The following is a 23,470-nucleotide window of genomic DNA, read 5'->3' on the forward strand; positions in this document are numbered from 1 at the left end:
TTCCATAAATATAAAATAATCTTTCCACTGGTGGGCCACATCCGTGGACTCCACTTTATAGTACATATATGAGGGGACACAAAAACTATTTTTTCCCAATTTTTAGAGGCCATTAATCCACCCCATTGGAAGCTCAGATCAGGGCCTATCAAAAATCTGCACTAAATAGATTTTCTGGACAGTTTGTTTTCTTTAAATTAATTAAAATACTTTTACTAATCTAAAAATTTTAAAATTTCACAGAGAGGTGGCCCACCCATGGTAGGACATGTCAACAAGTTTCGGGGCCAACAGACCCTTGTGCATCGGGTGGCCAGGGTTGGACCGGCCCACTAGGCTGGGACGTCCAGCCATGGCTAGGCCATCCACCCCCTTTGTGGGCCCATCTTGATGTATTTTTTAACTGCATGATGTTTTATTTAAACCAACATGATTTAAATGATTTTTAAACTCGCAAGTATACGAATCAGATGTAGATACGGTACGTATTACGAGATCGTTCCCACGAGGACTTGTCGTCACAATTCAAATCTATGATTCTCCTTAACTAATCCAACAAATAATGGAATGAATTACTAAGCACAATTTTATGAAAAACAATTAATTAAGAACAGGGAAGAAAATTCAATCAGAGAGAGAGCACTAGGACTTTCGAATCCACCCCTAATTATCCTAACCCTTGTTTTGTCTGTTAATTCACCTTGATCTAGATTGATACCACTTAAATAGAGAAAGCACAATCTGTGTCCTTAATCGGGCATACAGACTGTCTAATTCCTTTAAGCAATGCCATGAATGACATATCCCATATCCTTGGTCGGGCATAAGGGATGTACAATTCATTAAAGCATCCTGTTTCTTCCTCTATAGGAAACCTGTTCCTGATCAGACACAAGCACCTATAATAAGCATCCAAACAACATCCATATATATACTTTGGTCAAGTTCATAGATGGAGAAGTATAGAATTTAAACCCATAAAGCCCACTTGAAGAAAGAAACAAATTAATTGAAATTCAAAGTAAATCAACCAATACAAGAGCTAATCAAATTAGGGGCTTCATCTCAGCCCTAGCTGAGAGATTAGTGACCCATAAAATTCATGAAAAATATTAAATAAAATTCATAAAAATTAAACACCAAACCAATCGATCTCTCTCTTCTTTCTTCTCTTTCTTCTCTTTCTTCTCTTCCTTGCTCCAGATCTGGAATCCCATGGTTTCTGAATGACTTTCCCACGTCCAAAACTCCCCTTCTATAGCTGATGGGGTCGGTGGCAAAGTCGTAGAAGGACTCGAAGTGCAAATTTTCGCAGCCGTGATCGGTGGGCCCCACGAGGCATTTTCTGGAAAATCTACCCCGTCCATTGGATTCGGGACGAAATTTCGATCAAGAATAGGTGGTTTTGAAGGTCCATTAGTGCGGCCCAGAGAAGAAAATACAAAAAGATCAGTTTTGAACGTCCCGGGGCAGTCTACTTTTGGCCTCTGCACCGCACACGTGTGTACGCATGGGCGAGGAATATCAACATGGTTTTGAAGCTCTCGACGCCCTCTACACGATGGACGGCTTGGATCAACCGTACGTGCTACCGGTGGGGCCCACAGCGGTCCGTAAAAAACGGTCTTTCCGCCCGTGCGTAAGCCTTCGCACGTCCTGCACTGTGATGCTCGGTGGTCCCCACATAAGCATTTTCGGGGAAATCGACTCAGTCGTTTGGTTAGTGGATTAGTTTTCGTTCAAATTTGGTTTGTTTTGAAGGTCCATTAGTGCGGCCCAGAGAAGAAAATACAAAAAGATCAGTTTTGAACGTCGCCGGGTAGCCCTTTTGTGACCTCTGTAGCTCACACGTGTGCACGCATGGGCACAAGATGAAAACATGGTTTTGTAGTTGTCAAAGCCCTCTACACGATGGACGGCTTGGATCAACCGTACGTGCTACCGGTGGGGCCCACAGCGGTCCGTAAAAAACGGTCTTTCCGCCCGTTGCGGCGCTGGAAACGGACTTTCCGTTTTTGAAAAGATGAAGTCGGGTCAGCGCTGCTGACCGACTTATGCTCGTTCGGTGCACAGGCAGTGCACATGTGCACCGTGCACATGTCACCCAAGGTGGGGTCCACTGTGATGCTTTCGAGAAATCCAATCCATCCATCCTGTTTCTCACCTTATTTAAACCGTCAATACTAAGGTTGAGGCAGTTCCAAATATCAGGTGGGCCCCAATTTAGAGATTAATAGGCTGATCTGTCCGTTGGACCACTTTCCGAGATCTTCTATGGCTGAAATTTAATATGTACGGTTAATTTACGACCCTCATCCCATGTATGAAGTTTCGAACTGATTGGATAGCGGGAACCATGTGATCTTGCATTCTGGACCCTTTTCGGGCCCTTTTGGCTTGCTTTCCTCAGATCTCAGGCGTGTAAAATCTTCATTATTGGTTCTCTGGAGTCCATACCGTGATCTGTAGACGTTGGATCATGAAATCCAAGACTTAAACATCAAATTTCAATTAAAGCTCATGACTACATACTGTAACAAAAAGACAATTAAAATAATCCATTAAGCATTATCATATACGTAAAATCGGCTAATTGGGTCCGATATGCAATATTTGACCCTGATCACAACCCCCAACCAGCATTTTGCTAGTCTCGAGCAAAGTATGCGAAAAATAATTTTAGAAATAAAAGATGATTCCTGTAACTCAAGTAACTTGTGAACAGACATAGTTGAGATGTGAAAATCCTAAGATTCATGAATGGTAAGTAGAATTTTCTCCTGAAATCAAGCTCACAGTAAACTTCATAATCAAGTTCAACATATTAATCCATTAATTAGAACATTTCTGAACATCGAGCTCCATGAATGTAAAGTGTAATCTTGACTTACAAACATTAAGAGATCCAATTGTCAATCTCATGATATCATTGGTAATTCGTGACAACCAAGCTTGAAACCAACACTTATCTCACAGATTAATTTTTAATTTTACCAGCCTTTGATTTTCTTTATGAGCAGTAACACAAATGAGGGGAATCAAATTCTTACCTATAGGGAGCAAACCTATGGCGAAAACTCGTCGCCTCATTTTTTATAAGTCAACTATGGAGAATCAAATCTATACCTATAGGGAGCAAACCTATGGTGAAGATTATGTGACTTAGCCTTTTAATTCTTCTTTTTACCAAGTTAATCATTCAGTTATCGAACCAAAACTTAGTGTGCAAGCGAGATGTGATATGTAAAATCATGACTTAATCAATGTTCACAACGTCTAATCATGGATTAACAATTCAAAATTGACTGTGAAATCAAGCAGATGGCCGAATCCAAGAGTCATTAGTTACCAACATCAGGTATCTTATAATGTTAAAATCACAACTATCCTTCAAAGTCACTTTGAATTCAATAGAAATTCAGAAAAAATTTTAAAATTTTCACAAATTTTCCTCAGGACTAAGAAAATACTGATTAGGTACCCTAATCTCCCACCCCCAACCGAAAATCTACATTGTCCTCAATGTATTAGAAATAAACAAGTAATGCACATGGGACAACGAGAATAAAAGAGGAGTGATGAAAAGATAATACCTGGATGGAGAATCAAGAAGCTTTCTCAAAATTTGTGAAAAATTTCAACGTAAAAGCGAGTTAGCACAAGAGAGAAATCAACATAAGCAAAAATAACAAAAAGAAAAATAAAAGAAGATCCTACCTATACCACTTTCGCAGGTGCTCTCGATTGCATTTAGCGCATGCAACAAGCCTTTAAACCCCTAGGTTACCCCTAGTGGACGAGTTGTAGTCTCGTGAGGGTTTGCAGTAATGTTACCCACAAACATTGAAGTAACTAACTAAGAAAATTGAAAATGAATGAAATAAAAAGCAATACAATAAAGCAAAAGGCTGGGTTGCCTCCCATGAGCGCTAAGTTTAACGTCTTCAGCCAGACAAGAACGGACCATGAATGAAATAATCTTTATAACCAGGGTCCGCCAAAGAAATTACCTCAACACTTTCATTAACCGATCCCAGACAAGTGATGTGAGTTCCCATGAACTGTGCTATCTGAAGTAAGGCAACTGACATTGTCGTCAAATAATTTAAGGACTTCTGCTCGAACGACTTCTTCTATGTTAGGATCATGCTTCCTTTGCATGTTATGCGATATTACCACAGCATGATCCATCCATACAGTGGGGCATACTCCCTGGATTTTTTCTATCTCCCGTTCAATTTCTGCCTTATATGCTCTAAGAACATTAAGCAGCCTGCTCGCCTTTGTCTTCTCAGAGTTACAAACTGTGCTGTCAGGAAGAGTCTCAGAGGGATGAAGAGGTTCCACTTTCGCTCTCCATTTTTCAGTCTCCAATATAGGAGTAGGGTCGAGCAATGCATTGACTTCATGGATGGGACTATCAATGTCAAAATCCATGCCCGATTGTGCTAAGCAGGTCTCAAGAGGATCTTCAAAAGATGTACGGAAGGAGTCCTGCACAAGGCTCTCGATCATGTCCACTTCAAATATGTCATCCAAATCTGAGGGTTGTTGTCCTGCATTAAAAACATTGAGTTTAATATTCATGTTACCAAAGGACAATTTCATAACTCCATTCCTGCAATTGATAATAGCATTAGATGTGGCCAAAAATGGACGACCCAAAATGACTGGGATCTAACTATGAAGATTCTGGACAGGCTGAGTATCTATAACTATGAAATCCACTGGAAAATAAAATTTATCAACCTGGATTAACACATCTTCAATAACACCCCGGGGCACCTTGACAGATCTATCAGCTAGTTGTAATGTTACCTTAGTCGGTTTCAACTCACCAAGTCCTAGCTGCTCATAAACCGAATATGGTAACAAATTGACACTCGCCCCTAAATCAAGTAATGCCTTCCCGATCTTATGATCTCCTATGCCGCAAGAAATGGTGGGAGCTCCTGGATCCCTAAATTTAGGAGGGGTGTTATGTTGAATCATGGAGCTGAGCTGCTCTGCAAGGAAGACTTTCTTATGAACATTCTGCTTACGCTTTTGAGTGCATAAATCTTTAAGAAACTTAGCGTAAGCAGGGACTTGCTTGATAGCGTCAAGCAACGGGATGTTGACTTGCACTTTTTGAAACACATCCAAGATTTCATCAAAGTTATTTCTTTTCTTTATTGGTGCCAGACGTTGAGGAAAGGGTGCTTTGGGCACATAAGGTGGCACGTTAGTGGCTCTTGGAGAGTCAGAGAGCTTTTGGACTTTGGATGCATTGGTATGGCTCTTTGCTTCATCTTGATCTTCTGTTTTAGAATTTGATTCATCCCCAGGCATCTCTATTCTATCAATCTGCTTGCCTGACCTAAGGGTAGTGATCGATTTGGCCTGTTCATGATATTGCCCTTGGTTGGAATTAGAGCCAATCTCATACTGTCCCTTTGGATTAGCCTCAGGTTGGCCAGGGAACTTGCCCTTCTCTCTCTCACTCAATGTGGCAGCTAGTTGACCCATTTGTGCTTCCAGCTTGGCAATGGATTGTGCATTTGCATGTAAGCTTTGCTGGTTGGCCAGTAAGGTTTGTTGGGTGTCTTTTTGGAATTGGAGAGAACTCTGCATGAAAAGATGGAGTGTATCCTCAAGAGATGGTTTCCTTGATTGTGGAGGCACTTGTTGATACTGTGAGAACTGCTGAGGTTGTTGATTGCCCACTTGGGAGTAAGGTTGCATAGGAGGATTTCCAGATGGTCCTCCTTGTTGTGGTCCTTTTGCCCAAGAAAAATTTGGATGTCTAGCCCACCCTGGGTTGTATGTGTTCGAGTAAGGATCATTCCCAGATTTTTGAAAAGTGTTCATAGCATGAACTTGTTCAGAGAGAAGTTCTGGGAATGCTGCACCAGATGGACAAGACTGCATAGGATGGGCAGGGCTAGAACATGTGGCATATGCCTCGACTTGAGCTGTTTGTGGTGGTCCATTATTTAATACCAGAGCATCAACTTTCTTTGTCAGGTTATCAAGCTTGGCGCTCAGCTCTGGCATGACTCCTATCTCATATATACCACCTCTCTTTTGTGGTTGGGGACTTTTGTCACCTCTATTTGAATAATCCCATTGTTGGGAATTTTCGCACAAGGTTTCAAAGAAGTTCCACGCTTCGACATCACTTTTGGTCATGAATGACCCTCCACTGGTGGCATCAACCATGCGACGGTTCTGTGGTGTCAGACCGTCATAGAAGTATTGAACTTGTTGCCACTTCTCAAAACCATGGTGAGGACATTTAAGAAGCAAGTCCTTCCATCTTTCCCAACATTCATGAAAGTGCTCGCCCTCTTTTTGTGTGAAGTTAGTAATTTCTCTACGGAGGGCATTGGTTTTGTGAACGGGGAAGAACTTGTTTAAGAACTTCTTAGACAGTTGGTCCCATGTAGTGATAGATCCAACTTCTAGAGAATTCAACCATGCTTTCGCCTTATCCTTCAAAGAAAAAGGAAACAGGCGTAGGCGGATCGAATCGTCTGGAGAAGTTTTGGAACTTAAAGGTGGAGCAAATGTTTAAGAATTCTTTCACATGATGATATGGGTCCTCCTTGTCCAATCCATAAAAGGATGGCAACAATTGTATGACTCCAGGTTTAAGTTCAAAGTGTGTTGCCGTAGTGGTTGGCAACACTATGCATGAAGGCGCATTAAATTGGACAAGAGCTGAATAATCTTTGAGAGCTTTAACTTCAGTCTCATTCGCCATTTCAACAGGATTATTTCTCAATCTTTCACGAATTGTTCTTTCAATCTCGAGGATCAAACGGTGCTAGTTCTAAATTCAGAGATCTACGTCCTAGCATAAACTATGTTATTGCAATGTAAGAAAGAAAACTAAACTAAGAAGCAACCTAAGAGAAATAAAACTAGACCTAGAAACTATGAGATTCTAAAACAAGTTAAAACTATGTAATTAAGAATGGGAAGAAAGAACCCGGAAAAGGAGATGATTGATGTCTGAAGAATAGAGAGCTCCTCCTTTTGAAGTCAATGTTATTTAGCAGCTTCCTTCCTTAATTCCTGTAAACAAAAAGAAAACAAAAATAAATTAAATTTACTAAAATAATGCTAGAAAAAAAATCCTAAGCAACGGTTAATTTCTAAAAAAGAAAGTTTGTAATCTTAGAAATAAAAGCTAAGTTAGTTTCTAAAAAGGGAAAATTTCTAAAAAATAGGAAATTAGAAAATAAGAGAGAAACTTTCTAAAAAATAAAACCTAAAGACTCTTCTAAAAATAAAAAAATTTCTAAAACTAGAAAATAGAAAGTTACTTGAAAGAAGAATCAGAATCTAGAATTAGAAAATAGGAAATTTCTAAAAAAAAAAAAAAAAAAAAAAAAAAAAAAAAATAGCCTAGAAATAGAAACTTTCTAAAAAAAAAATAAAAAAAATAAAAAAATAAAACCTTAATTCTAAAAATAGAAATTAGAAAAAAATAGAAAATTTGGAAAGAGATTACCAAATTAGTAGTTTATGTCAGGTCCCTACAAAACAGGAAATAGGTTAGTTTCTAAAAAAATTTATCCTAAAGTTAGTAAAAACCTAAGACTATGAATTATGATAAGAGAGAATCCTAAATCCAATTGGAACAAAACAGTCCCGGACGGCGCCAAAACTTGATGTTTTATTTAAACCAACATGATTTAAATGATTTTTAAACTCGCAAGTATACGAATCAGATGTAGATACGGTACGTATTACGAGATCGTTCCCACGAGGACTGGTCGTCACAATTCAAATCTATGATTCTCCTTAACTAATCCAACAAATAATGGAATGAATTACTAAGCACAATTTTATGAAAAACAATTAATTAAGAACAGGGAAGAAAATTCAATCAGAGAGAGAGCACTAGGACTTTCGAATCCACCCCTAATGTTCCTAACCCTTTTTTTGTCTTTTGATTGACCTTGTTCTCGATTGATACCACTTTTCCAGAGAAAGCACTCTCTGTGTCATTTATCGGTCATACAAACTTTCTAATTCCTTTAAGCAATGCCATGAATGACATATCCCATATCCTTGGTCGGGCGTAAGGGATGTCCAATTCATTAAAGCATCCTGTTCCTCCCTCTATAGGAAACCTGTTCTTGCTCGGACACAAGCACCTATAATAAGCATCCAAACAACATCCATATATATACTTTAATCAAGTTCATAGATGGAGAAGTATAGAATTTAAACCCATAAAGCCCACTTAAAGAAAGAAACAAATTAATTGAAATTCAAAGTAAATCAACCAATAGAAGAGCTAATCAAATTAGGGGCTTCCTCTCAGCCCTAGCTGAGAGATTAGTGACCCATAAAATTCATGAAAAATATTAAATAAAATTCATAAAAATTAAACACCAAACCAATCGATCTCTCTCTTCTTTCTTCTCTTTCTTCTCTTTCTTCTCTTCCTTGCTCCAGATCTGGAATCCCCTGGTTCTCAATGACTTTCCCACGTCCAAAACTCCCCTTCTATAGCTGCTGGATGGCTGGGGTCGGTGGCAGAGTCGTAGAAGGACTCGAAGTGCAATTTTTCGCAGCCGTGATCGGTGGGCCCCACAGAGGCATTTTCTGGAAAATCTACCCCGTCCATTGGATTCAGGACGAAATTTCAGTCAAGAATAGGTGGTTTTGAAGGTCCATTAGTGCGGCCCAGAGAAGAAAATACAAAAAGATCAGTTTTGAACGTCCCGGGGCAGTCTACTTTTGGCCTCTGCACCGCACACGTGTGTACGCATGGGCGAGGAATATCAACATGGTTTTGAAGCTCTCGACGCCCTCTACACGATGGACGGATCCGATCTTCCATCTGATCAAAGATGGTGAGCCACAACCGCCCGGAAGCGGCTCTTCGCGGACGTGCGTAAGCCTTCGCACGTCCGGCGCGTGATGCTCGGTGGGCCCCACATAAGCATTTTCGGGAAATCCACCCGTCCATTGGATTCAGGACGAGATTTCGTTCAAAGATGGATGGTTTTGAACGTCCATTGACACGGCAAGAAAATACAAAAAGATCAGTTTTGAACGTCGCCGGGTAACCCTTTTGTGACCTCTGTAGCTCACACGTGTGCACGCATGGGCACAAGATGAAAACATGGTTTTGTAGTTGTCAAAGCCCTCTACACGATGGACGGCTTGGATCAACCGTACGTGCTACCGGTGGGGCCCACAGCGGTCCGTAAAAAACGGTCTTTCCGCCCGTTGCGGCGCTGGAAACGGACTTTCCGTTTTTGAAAAGATGAAGTCGGGTCAGCGCTGCTGACCGACTTATGCTCGTTCGGTGCACAGGCAGTGCACATGTGCACCGTGCACATGTCACCCAAGGTGGGGTCCACTGTGATGCTTTCGAGAAATCCAATCCATCCATCCTGTTTCTCACCTTATTTAAACCGTCAATACTAAGGTTGAGGCAGTTCCAAATATCAGGTGGGCCCCAATTTAGAGATTAATAGGCTGATCTGTCCGTTGGACCACTTTTCGAGATCTTCTATGGCTGAAATTTAATATGTACGGTTAATTTACGGCCCTCATCCCATGTATGAAGTTTCGAACTGATTGGATAGCGGGAACCATGTGATCTTGCATTATGGACCCTTTTCGGGCCCCTTTGGCTTGCTTTCCTCAGATCTCAGGCACCAATAAAGAAAAGAAATAACTTTGATGAAATCTTGGATGTGTGGAGACTTTGGATCATGAAATCCATGCCTTTAACATCAATTTTCAATTAACGCTCCTGACTTCATCATGTAACAAAAATACAATTAAAATACTCCATTAAGCATTATCATATACGTAAAATCTGGTAATTACTGGGGTCTGATATGCAATACTTGATGTATTTTTTATCCGCACTATCCGTCCAATTGTGGTCCATGTGGGACATGACCATCTCCCTCAGTGGCATCCATTTTCAGGACCCATTTGGTTGTGTCTTTGGGCTAATTGCCTAGGCCCATAGGACCTTCCACCTTGGGATGCCCTGGCCCATTAGACTGTTGCTGGATTTCAGGTCCAACAGCATGGTCCACCTGATTTATGTGTGTGATCCATTACGCTCATCTAGTGGGACCAACAGGGACATATGTGGGCCACCAATAAACACAAACTTAATTTATATTTATTATTGTTGGATTCCAGCAAGCCCAAAAATCGATGGCCTAGAAATTTCAACAATAAGCCCATATTGGCTGCCCCTAATGGTATGATTTGGGGCAGCATGGCCCACTAGATTTAAGGATGAATTACACACATAAGCTTACCATTTTTTGAGGTGCATTTGGGCTTCATTTGTGTAAATTAGGAGGCCCACCTCAATTGTATTTTTATTTTAGATCTATGTTCATAGTTTTGGTTGGACTTTGTAGGCCTATTTATCTTGAAACCTTCTAGTTAGATCTCTTGCCCTTTGGGCCTGTATCTCACTACTTATTGTGATGGGTTTGTGGGCCATAATGTGCAAGTAGTTGGACCCTTGGTTGCCCACCAAAATAACCTTGTACTTAAGCCAAGTTGTGAGGCCCAACTCACTTGGATAAAGCATAGAAATTGCCCACATGGTTGGATTACCGGGCTGCCCACTAGGCCTACCACAATATGTGGATTTGTGACCTTTATGGTTGGGCCCAAACCTTGCTTAAGGGCCCACCATATTGCCTCTGTGTTGGGCTTGGTGCATAGCCCACTAGGCTATGGATTGTTTAAGCCTTGGGCCTTGTTTCATATTTGAGTAGCGGTGAGCTACCTTTTGGGACCCAGTTGAGGTTGAATGTCCTCCTTGGTGGCCCTAAGGTAGGCCCATAGGTTGTTATGGGTGGTTTAAGGCCCACAATATGCCCTCTTTAGGACCACTTATTCCTCTAGGCTTATATATTGTCCTCTCTAGCTTTATGGGCTACCCCAAAATATTGGGCCCCCACTAAAGGATTGATCCTTAGATTAATTGTCTAAGTGTCTAAACTTGATTCCCACCTTGGAAAGGAGGAGTATGTTCTAAGTCATCATCGCAGTGTGGCACACCCTCATAACCCATATGTATCATGGAGTGTTTGGATTACATTTGTGTGTGGTCATTGGGTTGATATGATAGAGGGATGGAGTTCTCCTCTCGTGCACATTGAGTGCTTGGAGCTAGTGTATGATTGGTATGCAAGACACATGCATCTGACATCGCATCTCATAGATATGATTGTCATTGTTTCACCATGGCCTTGTCTCCATAGTTATATTCTTGGATGGCTGTATGTGGATACCAAAAATATATTATTTGAACATTGGATTGCATAGGATATCCCTGGGTAAAAGGCCCTAAACCTTCAAGGTACCTAAAAGACGTCTCAACACTATGACCGAGTGGAAATCATGAGCGCTCGAGTGCCTTACACCGTTAGGCCATGTGTCACACCCCAAACTCGAAAATCGGACTCACAGGAATCCCGCTCGCCGAATCTGGTGTCGACAGCCTCCGCAGTACCCCATTCTCAACTCCTAACACCCATATGCCAGGTTCTAATCCTGGAATCCTACAAGGATGATTTTTCTAATGTACATTTATCTCGTAAGAAGCATAACCACAAGTTTACCCAAATCACAAAAGCAACATATGTCAAAATAAAATCAAAGCTCCAGAAGATAGACAGTTGTACGCTCCAAACTCAACCCCGTACGACTATCGTCACCTGAACACATCTATCATGCACAAGCTTATAGAAAGCTTAGAGGGTGGTGAAAGTGTGCGTGCAAGATAAGTGTCATGCACACAAATACAACTTCATAATCATATAATGTCGGAAATACTAGCAAGATGATGAATCATACGATATTAGAGTAAGCAGAAATACCGATAAGTCCATGAGTCATACAATATCAGAGTATGCAATACAAATTAGCTATGCAAATGAGTAGTCATAAAGAATCAAGTATCAGATACCGAGGATGCAATGCAATATGTGGTGCGAATGACCATGAAGGAGTGTGAAGTCAGGATGATGGTACGTAGCATCGCAAGCTATAGGGTCCACCACAAGGGACTTCTATCTAAACTAGTCTCATACCTAAATTTAGATAGTTAGACTCAATGTGGTAAACTCCTGATCTCAAGTTAGTAGCGTGCCCCAACCGAAATCTTGGCCATTGCGAAGGTACACGTAACAAATAATTGCGCACCACCAGCCCAAGTGGATCTTGAATGAATGAGTATGCAACTCTTGATTTAAAAATCAGTACTGTACATCTCTGGGATCATCACTGGGGTCCAGTACACTCTATATGAAATCACCGTCTATTGTACGCGCAACCATGCAAGTGGAAGAGACCTCACTATCCGCTTGGCCAGTAGTCAGCCAATATCTACCCAGCATGTCGATAGCGGACCGAATTATGAGCCGGTCAAACTCAGTCTAGTTATGCCCACTACCCTCAGGTGAGTAAGGCCACACCCCCTCCCAACCGACCACGACACAGTGGGAGACACGGACTACTGGTATATAGCCTCATACACTCATATATTTCAACTCGGTCTGGACGTTAGGGCGTCTCCTAGCCTCAGAGGTTTAGGAATTTTCACCTAGGGCCATCTATAGCGGCCCAATGCTAGTAACAGATTTTTTGTGTCCCATCTGGCCATCCACAATATGCCTATGGAGGCTATGACCCTGATGTCGTTAGGGCATACAGTAATCACAACCGACAATGCAAGATGCATGAGTCATACAATCTAGTCATGCATCAATCCTGCGTATACCGTGCGCTCATTTGAGGCAATCTCTACCTATCAGGGAGTCTCATAATAATCTACTCAATGACATAAGCAATGGTCAACCATATCTCATAACAAACATGTAGATAATGCGTAGGGTATGTATCATGATGTTATACTCATAATCGGTATTGACAACCGGCACTGATAATCAGCATCGATAATTGGCCTATACAATCGGCCTCGACAATCGAAATCAGCCTTGATAATCAACCTTAACAATCGGAATCGGCCTTGTCAATTGGAATTGGCCTCGATAATCGGAATTGGCCTCGATAATCGGTCTCGTCAATTAGAATCGGCCTAACAAAGGGCCCAAGGGAAGGTCATAATGTGGACATTTAACCGTCATCGCCAATTAATGTGGCCATTTAACCAACATTGCTCTTAAGGAGTGGCCCACATATAACCAAACGTATAGTGGGCCCATGGCCTCACACAATGGCCAATATACATCACAATGGACATCATACAAGGGCTACATACAAATCGCCATGGGCCGTATCACATGGTCCTAATACACGTCACAATGGGCCGCATCACATGGGCCTAATACACGTCATGATGGGCTGCATCACATGGACCTCGAATACATCATAATGGGCCTCACTCATGGGTCTCATACACAACACGTGGGCCCTACTCATGGGCCTCAAATACACAAGATGTGGGTCCTACACATGGGTCTCATATGCATCAAATGGGCCACACATCTGGGCCTCAGATACATCAAATGAGCCATGCGACATGGACATAATACATATCACAATATGCCTCATATACATCAAGTCGAGCCTCATCATATGTGCCTCATATACGCCAAGTGGGCTGCATCAATGGGTCGCACTAATGGGCCTCATATACGGTCAAGTGGGCTGCATTAATGAGCCGCACTAATAGGCCTCATATACGGTCAAGTGGGCTGCATCAATGGGCCGCAATAATGAGCCTCATAGATGGGCTACAATATATTAAGGTGAGCATCACAGGTGGGCCACAAGTATATCAAAGTGGGCCTCAAGTGGGAGTTTGGATTACATTTAAAATCATTTCAATAGTTTTAGGTGCAACATGTGTATCACTGTACATTATCATTCGATGGGGCACATCGCACTCTAATGATGATCAACACCGCCTAAACATTGTCCAGGTAAATCAGCACCATCCAAACATTTCCCATGTAAATCAGCACCATCCAAACATTGTCTATGTAAATCAGCACCATCCAAACATGTCCCATGTAAATTAGCACCATCCAAACATTGTCTGTGTAAATAAGCATTGTCCAAGCATAGTCCAGCTCATCAGCACCGTCCAAATATTGTCTAGCACCGTCCAACACGATCTGGATGGTGTGGATGAATAAATACATCATGGAGGTGTCCACGGTTTAGATGGGACCCACATAACTTGCTGATGATGAACAGATGGACGGTTGAGATGTAACACATGCATCAGGGTGGAGCACCACTGCACCGTCCAAACAGATCTAGCACCGTTCCAGTTCATCTAGACGATGTGGATGAAACAAATACATCATGATGGGGTCCCATGGAGGGACGGCCTAGTGAAACACTAGCCGAGCTGACATCCACGTCCAGTAGCATCTGGTTAGTGGACGACCAGGATAAAATACATATATCATGGTGTGGTGCCACGTGGGTGGCGCACCAGCGTCCAAACCTCGTCCATCAGATGATGGACGGTTAGATATATCACATACATCATGCGGTGGGTCCCACCGTCAATGGATAGTGTGGATGTAAATGCCAGATAACAGTAACAGCTGCTAGTATGAGGTAATCCAGCCAATCCACTTCCGATCTAGGTGGGTCCCATGTGGGGCCCACCATGATATAGTATTATAATATATATTATAATTTATAAAAAAATGAGATGCATCCAGTGTCCGATGTCTAGAGATGGATGGACGGCCTATATGTAAAATACATATACGTAAGGTGGGCCCCATCTCACACGTGCAGCACGTGTAGGTGGGTCCCACGTCCATCAAACGGACGGACAACATTGATATACGACACATACATCAAAGGTCCCATGGAGGGACAGTGCGGATATAAACCACATATCTTAAGATGGGGTCCACTCGTCCTGATGGATGGCTAGATCATGGTTGGCCCATGCTACATGGATGAAATGCACGCATCATTGGTGGGTCCACATGTATGGCCCCCATAGCTTTAGGATGAAACTGATATTTATGCTTTCCTTCATTCAAATCTGTCCGGGCGGACAGGCAGTGGCATGTCCGCTAGACATCAGCGAAGTGGGCCCTACGTGTAGACGGCATGGATATAACATATCATGGTGGGCCACACACACACATATCAGGTGGGCCACACAGCATCACAAGAGGGTGAGAGAGAGAGAAAGAGAAAGAGAGAGAGAGAGAGGGAGAGAGAGAGAGAGAGAGACGTTGGATGGTGGAGGGACCCCGTCACTATGGGCCCCTCTTTAAAATGCATACATTAAGATGGGTCCCACCACAAGTGGGCCCTCTAGCCATCAAAATCACAAAAATCAAACCCTAAGAAAAACACCCACCTTTGATCTCCTCTTCCTTCTTCCGTCAATGCAATCTAGAGCTTCAAGGGGTGCGATTCAACGGTTGAGATAGACTTGGGATTGTTGGGATGAGACGTAGGAAGGTGGGCCACAACAAGCTCTCTCATGGAGGTTGGGCATTGGATTGCACTCATGGAGCTTAGGAGAAAAAAGAGAGAGAGATGAGAGAGAGAGGTGATGTGAGTGATGGGGAGAGGGATGGGTGAAGTGATGGAAAGTTGACTTTTGGGGATGGGTATGGTACTTGGGGATGGGTGTAAGTGATGGGAGTGATAGGGTATGTACTTGACATTTAATGGGCCATATTCTCTTAAGATTTGCAACGCGTGGCATTTTTCTCAAACTGAACACGGGCCCACATCTTCTAGCCCAGGTATCGCTTCAGCTCGCAAGACGCGGTGTTGAAACTACGATGATGGCGCAGTCGCAAGGATACAAGTTTCGAGTCTACTCTAATATATAGGACACGACTCAGGATCGCTCACAAACGCTGATAACAAATCGCTGGTTGCCGAAATTTGACTGGGAGGACCGTGGAAGCCTAGAGAACGGTACGAGCTAGGATACGGGTCTCACTTAGCATCTCCCACTGTCGTCAAGTCAGTTGAGATGGGATGTGCCCTTATCCGCCCGAGTGAGTGAGCATTACTAGGCTAAGTCTGATCAACTCGTGAGTGGGTCCGCTACCGTTGAGCCTTGCTGGTGATTGGCTGTCCACAGGTTGGTAGTGTAGTCTCTTACGCTTGTTGACTATGCAGTCTTGAGAGCAGTAGTCATCCTATAGTGCATTAGACCCCAGTAATATCCCTTATAATAGAACTTTATTGGATATGTGGACTGGTTATGAGGTCTGGCATCACTGCGCATTACATTTGCATCGGCTGTATAAGCTTTATAATGCATCGCCTTGGTATGATGCCCAATACTTACCGCATTGCATAGCCTTAGTATAGCCTCTTGCATTCACGGTAGCCTTGGTAAAGCTAGTGCTATTGACATTGATCATATTTCCCTTCTGTATCTCCTGTCATTCTTCTACGCACTATGTCACACACTTTCACCACCCTCTAAGCTTTCTATAAGCTTATGCACAATCGATGCATGCATGTAACACCCTAAATTTTTGCCAACCTAGAGTTAGACGTCCTTAGGCCATGGGTTAACCATAACACTCTCAAAACTCAATTCCAAAGTGTAAAGTCCCTTTTTAACTATTTTCTTTCGAAATCTCACCTTTCATTATCCTATCCTTTAAATTTTTCTAAGAACATTCATAATACATACCAATCTTAGGGTATAAATGATGAAGAACAATACTAAAACTAAAGCTTACCATAAATAGTAAATAAATGGACGAAATGGGTTTTTGACCCTTAAACTTTTGAAATCTAACAAAATAAATAGGTTAGTTGGATAGATTAGTATCTCCTACCCTAAAATCATATATTGCATGTTATGTAACTCATTCTGATTTGCAAATTGGACCCAAAAATGCCTCACATGGACTCGTGGGCCCAAACGACTTAATTCGGGGGGACCCAGGGTGGGTCCCACATGTTTCCGGCAACCCCGGGGGGGGGGGGGGACATCGCCCCTGGGGTGAGCCCTCCTCCATATGTCCAGTGACCGGCAAGGGGCTCGCCGATTTGGCGAGGCCACGTCCGTACAGCGGATTGGGCAGCCCGTTTTCTGCATTTCCCTACGCGTTTTGTCTAACTTTGAAAAATCATATCTCCCTAGTTATAACTCCGATTTAGGTGATTCAAAAATCAGTTTGAAGATAAATGAGTATAATTTTATAAAACAATATATGAAAAATATAATAACATATTTAATATAGTTTAAAGCAGGTTGTTGTGACAATTATCCGAAAATCACTTGTTGGACAGCTGCTGCTTTTGGAATTTTTAGAATTTTTCTACAACACAAAATCTCATGAAATTTGGTGGAGACAGGGTAAAATTAATGATGAACTACTATAAAAATAATTAAAATAATATAATAACTATAAGTGCCAAAAATGGGGCATAGAATGGTCGTAGGACCATATTCTACCATAATTAGGGTAGAATTTGGTTAAGTACTAAACTGAATACTCAGTAGAATTAGCTTGAACCACTTTAAATATGAACTACAAGACCCAAAATGAGTAGGACCGCTAATGCTACGTTACCTAGAAACCTAGGATCAATCTCTAAGCCCATTTGCTCTTGAGAGCATCGTGAAACTTTGTTTCGGACCTGGACTGCACGTTGAAAGTTCGATGGCGATAAACTTAAACAATTATGACCACTTAGTTGGACTTGACAATCACCTCGAAAATCAAGTCCAGATGATGTCCTGAGATGATTATCTTGAGTCCACAGTAAAGAGTGTGAGAAAGCTGAGAAATTAAATATAATTTATGAAATCTAAGTCGTGTCGCTTGCGCGCCAATTCTAAGCATTCTAACCGTCAGAATCTGACCCAAATTTATCCTTAGATCAGGGAAGATGGCCCACACATGTCAAAGTGTCGGTGGACCTGATCAAGTTTCGGTGACCGTTGAATTGAGAGTGGTCCGCCACGGCTGATCTGTAAATTCGATCGGTACGAAAACTTAGCCTGACCAAGATCCATGGTCAGTGAGCTTAAGTCTGACCACACGTGGAGAAAGGACCACTAGAAGTGTTCCGTTGGATCGGAATAGGCCTGATTTGGTTATAACCTAAGTATACCTTGGCCCTGGGGCTATTTTCATCAATGTTAGGCCTATATAAAGACCTTATATCCCTCACTCTCTATTCCATACAAATTTCCTAAACCTAGCTAAGAAAGAGAAGAAAAGAGAGAGAAGGAGAGAGAGAGTAGGCGCTTCTTCCTGGGATTCCATCCCATCGTTCCACTCACTTGTTTACCATGTCCGTATCACAAATCCGGTATTTCCGACAACGTACTTAGGTAAGGAATCCTAACCCTAACCTGTTGTAGCGACTCAAATAGAACAGATGATAGAATAGCTAACCTATTCCCTGTTATAGGTTATTCTGGTGCTGTAGATAAGGACTTGGTGTCTAAACTGAACCCGTTACGTGTCTACCGGCGTAAGGTGTGGACTATAAATGTATAGGTTATGGTTTTCAAGGCTTTCAATGTCGGTTAATGATTTATAACTGACGTGGGTGATATTTCACATGCCAAATGAGTCGTCTGTTTCGCTTTACAATCATATATGAACTATGTTGAATATAGTATATTCTATGTATATGTTGAGATGTTTGAATATGTATGGAATTTGGATTTATGCCTAACATGATTATTTGTCGTGGATATATGCTTGTTATATAGGTGACAACTCCTTAGCGAAAGGACTTGCCCTAAATCACATCACGACCAATATACATTATATATGTTAAAGTGTGTAGCCTAAGTGTTTGTGGAAATGATTAAATGAATATGGAACCCGGATTCATGCATGCCATGAATCCGCCGTGGGTATATGCGTGTGGTATACGGGGCAACTCCCTAGTGAAAGGATTTGGTCTAATACATGTGTAATCAACATACAACATATATGATGACGTATGTAGTCTAAGTGTTTGTAGAAACGTCTAAATGAGCTAGTTGTTACTAAGGAGTGCTTGTATGAGGATTGAGATACAAATCTCGGTTACCTTAATTATGTGTATGATTTCCTCCATGTTCGTTACATTATGATGCTTGCTTTATTTATGAAATGAATGTGTGTGAAATCATGTTTGTGTTGCACTTCACAACATGCTCATATGATTGTATGATTTGAATTATGGATCCATTACTGCTTTGATTGTCTCATATAAATATTCATTATGATTAAATGTGGTTGGGACTATGATATAGTCCAGGCAATCGGTAATAGGTTCTGATTTGGTGGCTGAGGTTGTTTGCCACGTAGGACGTGCCTGACAAATTCAAGCCATACTTCAGTTGTCGACAGTGGTTAGGCCACACGGAGTGTTTATGTACTTCATGTCGATCAACTTGACGTGCGCTCGTACTAGTCGAGCTCGTCAAGTAACCCAATTGGCCCTATTGTATGTTCACCATATCTTGACGCTACTGCTTGAACTTAAGGTACCAAACTTACCAGTGCAAATCCCGTCAACCATGGTACCTCGATCGACTAAGACTCATGAGCTGGGCATGGTGGTATGGGACACCGTGGTCGAGCTATCGGCCTACGCTGGGGTGAGGAGCCTCCCCGTAGTGACCAGTGAGCAAACAAACTCGTGAGCCGATTATGGTGGTATGGGACACTTTATTCGTGCTGTCGGCCTACATTGATTGGTGACGAGCCCTTTGTAGTGACCTCGAGCATACCTTGATACCGCATTGAGGTGACGAGCCTTATTGTAGGGCATGTATCGATTGGTGACGAGCCCTTTGCAGTGACCTAGAACCATAACATCGTATGAGATTGTCTAGGACTGACGACCTTAAAATGGATCACTGTTTGAGAATTGATATAAGGAAGGTACCTTAGCTTCCCAATCCTGCTGTATGAAAATGACTAATAACAACTTGGTAATCATGTTCATGCACTGCATTGCATGTGCATGGAAGTTGTTGGCACTGCGGGAGGTTGTCATGCGTAACGTAAGATGAAGACGCTGAGGGAGTGCAGGCGAGGGCATGCATCATTCTACATACATCCTTGCATTAACAAGAGTAATTAGGACATTTTTGATTGTATTGCTTTATCATTACTACTTGACCGAATTGATAACATGTTAACCTTTGCTTTATTGTTCCACTGAGTTGATCACTCACTCCCACGTTACGGGACGGTGTTGTGCACACCAACCAGACTTTGGCTTAGCTGCAGGTGATGACGATGCTTCTGAGGCAGAGCCGGTCTATTACGATGATGAGGAGGTGTTCTCCTTCATGCAGTCTCAAGCGGGTTCATGTGATCCGTGTTCTGTGCTTCGGGAATTCAGAGCTATTTTTGTAATGGTTTATGGCATTTTGATACTTGTAATTTGAGACAAACACTTGTAATTTGACCTGGCAGAGCATACATATCTCAGGGACTTGTATTGATATATATATATATATATGTCTTTAGTCTTCCGCTTGCATATTTTACTTGTCCCTGGATTATGTTTGCAATTTTGACATAATTTACTTCATGTTTTATGCACTAATACAGACAACATTCATCAATCATTACATATGTTGCATAAGTGATGTTTTGGAACTCGGGAGCTGAGTTATGCTCGACCCCCGATTTTCAGGGCGTTACAAGTTGGTATGGGAGCATGATGTGGATTAAACCGGACCTGGGTTATGGTCACACAAGCACACTGTCACCACCTTAGTTTAGGAGGGTGCGAATTTATTGTAGAATTTGTGTATGTGTTTCCGTTGCTTCTATCGGCGAAAGTTTACTAAAAACGATCGCCGAGATCGAGTGTGTGCGCACTCCTGATCACATACAGCGACCCAAAATCTCTTCTAGACCATCTATTGACGGGTTTAGATGGTGTATCATCCCTTTCCAGCCATTAGAAAGCTGGTAATAGTGTATTTGTATCAGATTCTATCCTAAGTGACCCGATAAGCGTCGAATCGGACTAAGGGCTCGATCGGGGCAATTCCAGGGGGACCCAGGGGGGACCTACGTCATTTTGTGGCTTAGGGGCCAGGAGGGCCTCGCCCAAATGGTGAGTCATTGCCGGAATGTCCAGAGACCGGCGATGACCTCGCCGGTTCGGCGAGCCCTCGCCGCCCAGCGGGCCAGCTCGAGCTGACGCCTTTAGGGTGTTTTGTGGTCCATTGATCCATGTGGGGTCGATTAAAACCCCTCCTAACATTCCCCCTCCTTCACAAACTATCACTCCAAGCTCTCCTTTTCTTAAGCAAACCCGAACATCTTCACTCAAATCACCCCTCCAAGCACTTCTCTTTCCATTTTCGTGCACCACCCACACCACCCCTTCGAAACCTTCTTCCACAACAGTGCTCTTCTTCTTTCCCTTTCGTTTGAGCACTTCCAACCCACATTTTTATGTCCCATAAGCTTCACAACCTCCGAATGATGGGACATTTAAGGCCCGTTCGACCAACTGCATCAGGTGAGATTAGGGTGGATAGAATTGTAAAAGTAACAATAAATGCATGTGTAAGGTATTGTCCCTAGATTGGGTGTATCCCATGGTTTCCAATACCATGTTTGGAATGTATGCAATTAAGAGTAAATTTCAAGATTCTCTTTCAAATTACGCTTGGAATTTTATTATCATGGGATTTGGAAATCCCATCTCACACTTTCCAACACAAGGCTCATTTTCCAAAGCCTATGCAATTGATTTTAATCCCATCCCACCCTCCTTCCAATCATGCCATTTTCAAATCTCGAGGTGGGATTAGCAATAAAATCCATTTAATACAACTTAATATCACTAGTCAAACAGTCCCTTAGAGTTTTGGACCTAAAGTTGGTACTCTTAGAATTTAAAAAAAAAAATCTGATAGTATAGGAAATTCAATAAATTAAGAATGTGAACCCTAGAACCTTCTTAGCTAGTATGAGCATGTGTGAAATGCTCGAGCGCAATTACATTCAAGTTCAGGCAACTCAATTCCAATCAGACGACCTTAACCCTAAATGGTAAAACAATGCATTGTATTAGAAATGATATGAAATCATCTAGCGCATAAACATAGACTTTAGATCACAACTATTGGATTACCGCTACTCCTAAATTAAGACTAGGCCGCTGGTTATACTAAGGAATGTTAAAGACTGATCATGCTAGGATAGATGAATGATAGACTTAGTTAGTCGGCTTCAATAAGTTAGAGTGAGACCCCATTCCTTCGTTGAGTCCCCTTGGTACTTGTAGGCTTCTTTAGTAACTCTTAGGAAGCTTGTCTGACTTAGAAACTATTCACTCTCAGAGAAAACTCATATATCCTTGGATTTAACATTAGGCCAAATCAATACACCCCTAGAATTGCCTTCTCAAGGACTTATTACAATCGGGAACACGGAGTAGAGCAATTATATATAGGCGAAGTATTCGCAGTTTGAATCGAATTCTCAATCCTGGTAGTTACCAATGAACTCAATGCTCTGATCAAGCAGAAGATCAGGATCAACTGGGATTAAGAATTGATACAACAAATTTTCTGTCATAGATTAGGTAGAAGGTCTATGTATCCAGCTCAGACTCACTACACAACTTTCCTTTCGTGTTGGCCCAACCACTTACAGCCATAAGTTTATTACTTCGTCTTTGAGAAGTGTTAGGAATATATAACCGATAAAGATTTTTCCTTTTAGACCCAAGAAATTTCTTAAATGAGCAACAGACAGATAAGAATTAGATCCCAAATCACAGACCATTCTGGCCTACATATGAACTTAGGAACTTAGGTTGCTCGTTAACCTATTTTGTCCAAATTCCTTAGGTACTAATAATGTCACGGTTATTGTACAATATGAAACTAGACATGATTAATGAAGATAGGTCGGGACCGTGGTAAAAGTCCTTCTTAGGTAGAATTAGGCATCTAGCCACCAACTGGCACCCGTCCTTGAAATCAACCGCAACAACCATAATTTTTTAGCTCATTTCTATGACCATAGGTACCAATGCCATAGCACACATCATCGATGGAAGGAAGGCCAATGTATTGGGAGATCGTATCCCATTTTATGTCAAGGATAGGTTCCAAATTACACTTTATCACAACAGACGAATTAGGACAGAGATTCTTGAGCCTTAAGAGTAGAAATAATTTTTTAAGGGGGGTAGAACACTATAAGCCCGATCTAGTTAGGTCGGCTAACGCTTCCATTTAAATCAGAGTGGCATAGCGGAAGCGTGGTGGACCCCTACCCCACTGGCCCAAGATCGAAGGAAATTCATTTAGGATACACGTAAGGTTATGTCATTAAATCGGATCTGAATCTTCCTTAGAATATCAATAGTGAAGTTATTAAAGCAAAGCAATTAGGGTTTAAATATTAACCCAATTCATATAAAGGAATAGGCCTAAAATAGGCACGAGTTGAATTACAATAGCCAAGGTCAGTGCATCCACTAATGTACTCATTGAATATGGACCCCATAG

General features: G+C 41.9%; 1 non-coding gene across 1 annotated transcript; it reads left to right on the forward strand.

The window, feature by feature from the left end:
- Positions 1–6,259: 6,259 nt before the first annotated feature.
- LOC131228263 (small nucleolar RNA R71) lies at positions 6,260–6,366 on the forward strand. Its single transcript, XR_009162774.1, has one exon. It is a non-coding gene; the product is annotated as a small nucleolar RNA R71 (small nucleolar RNA).
- The last annotated feature ends 17,104 nt before the right edge of the window (positions 6,367–23,470 follow it).

Source organism: Magnolia sinica, chromosome 15 (assembly GCF_029962835.1).
Source record: "Magnolia sinica isolate HGM2019 chromosome 15, MsV1, whole genome shotgun sequence".
NCBI classification, from domain to species: domain Eukaryota; kingdom Viridiplantae; phylum Streptophyta; class Magnoliopsida; order Magnoliales; family Magnoliaceae; genus Magnolia; species Magnolia sinica.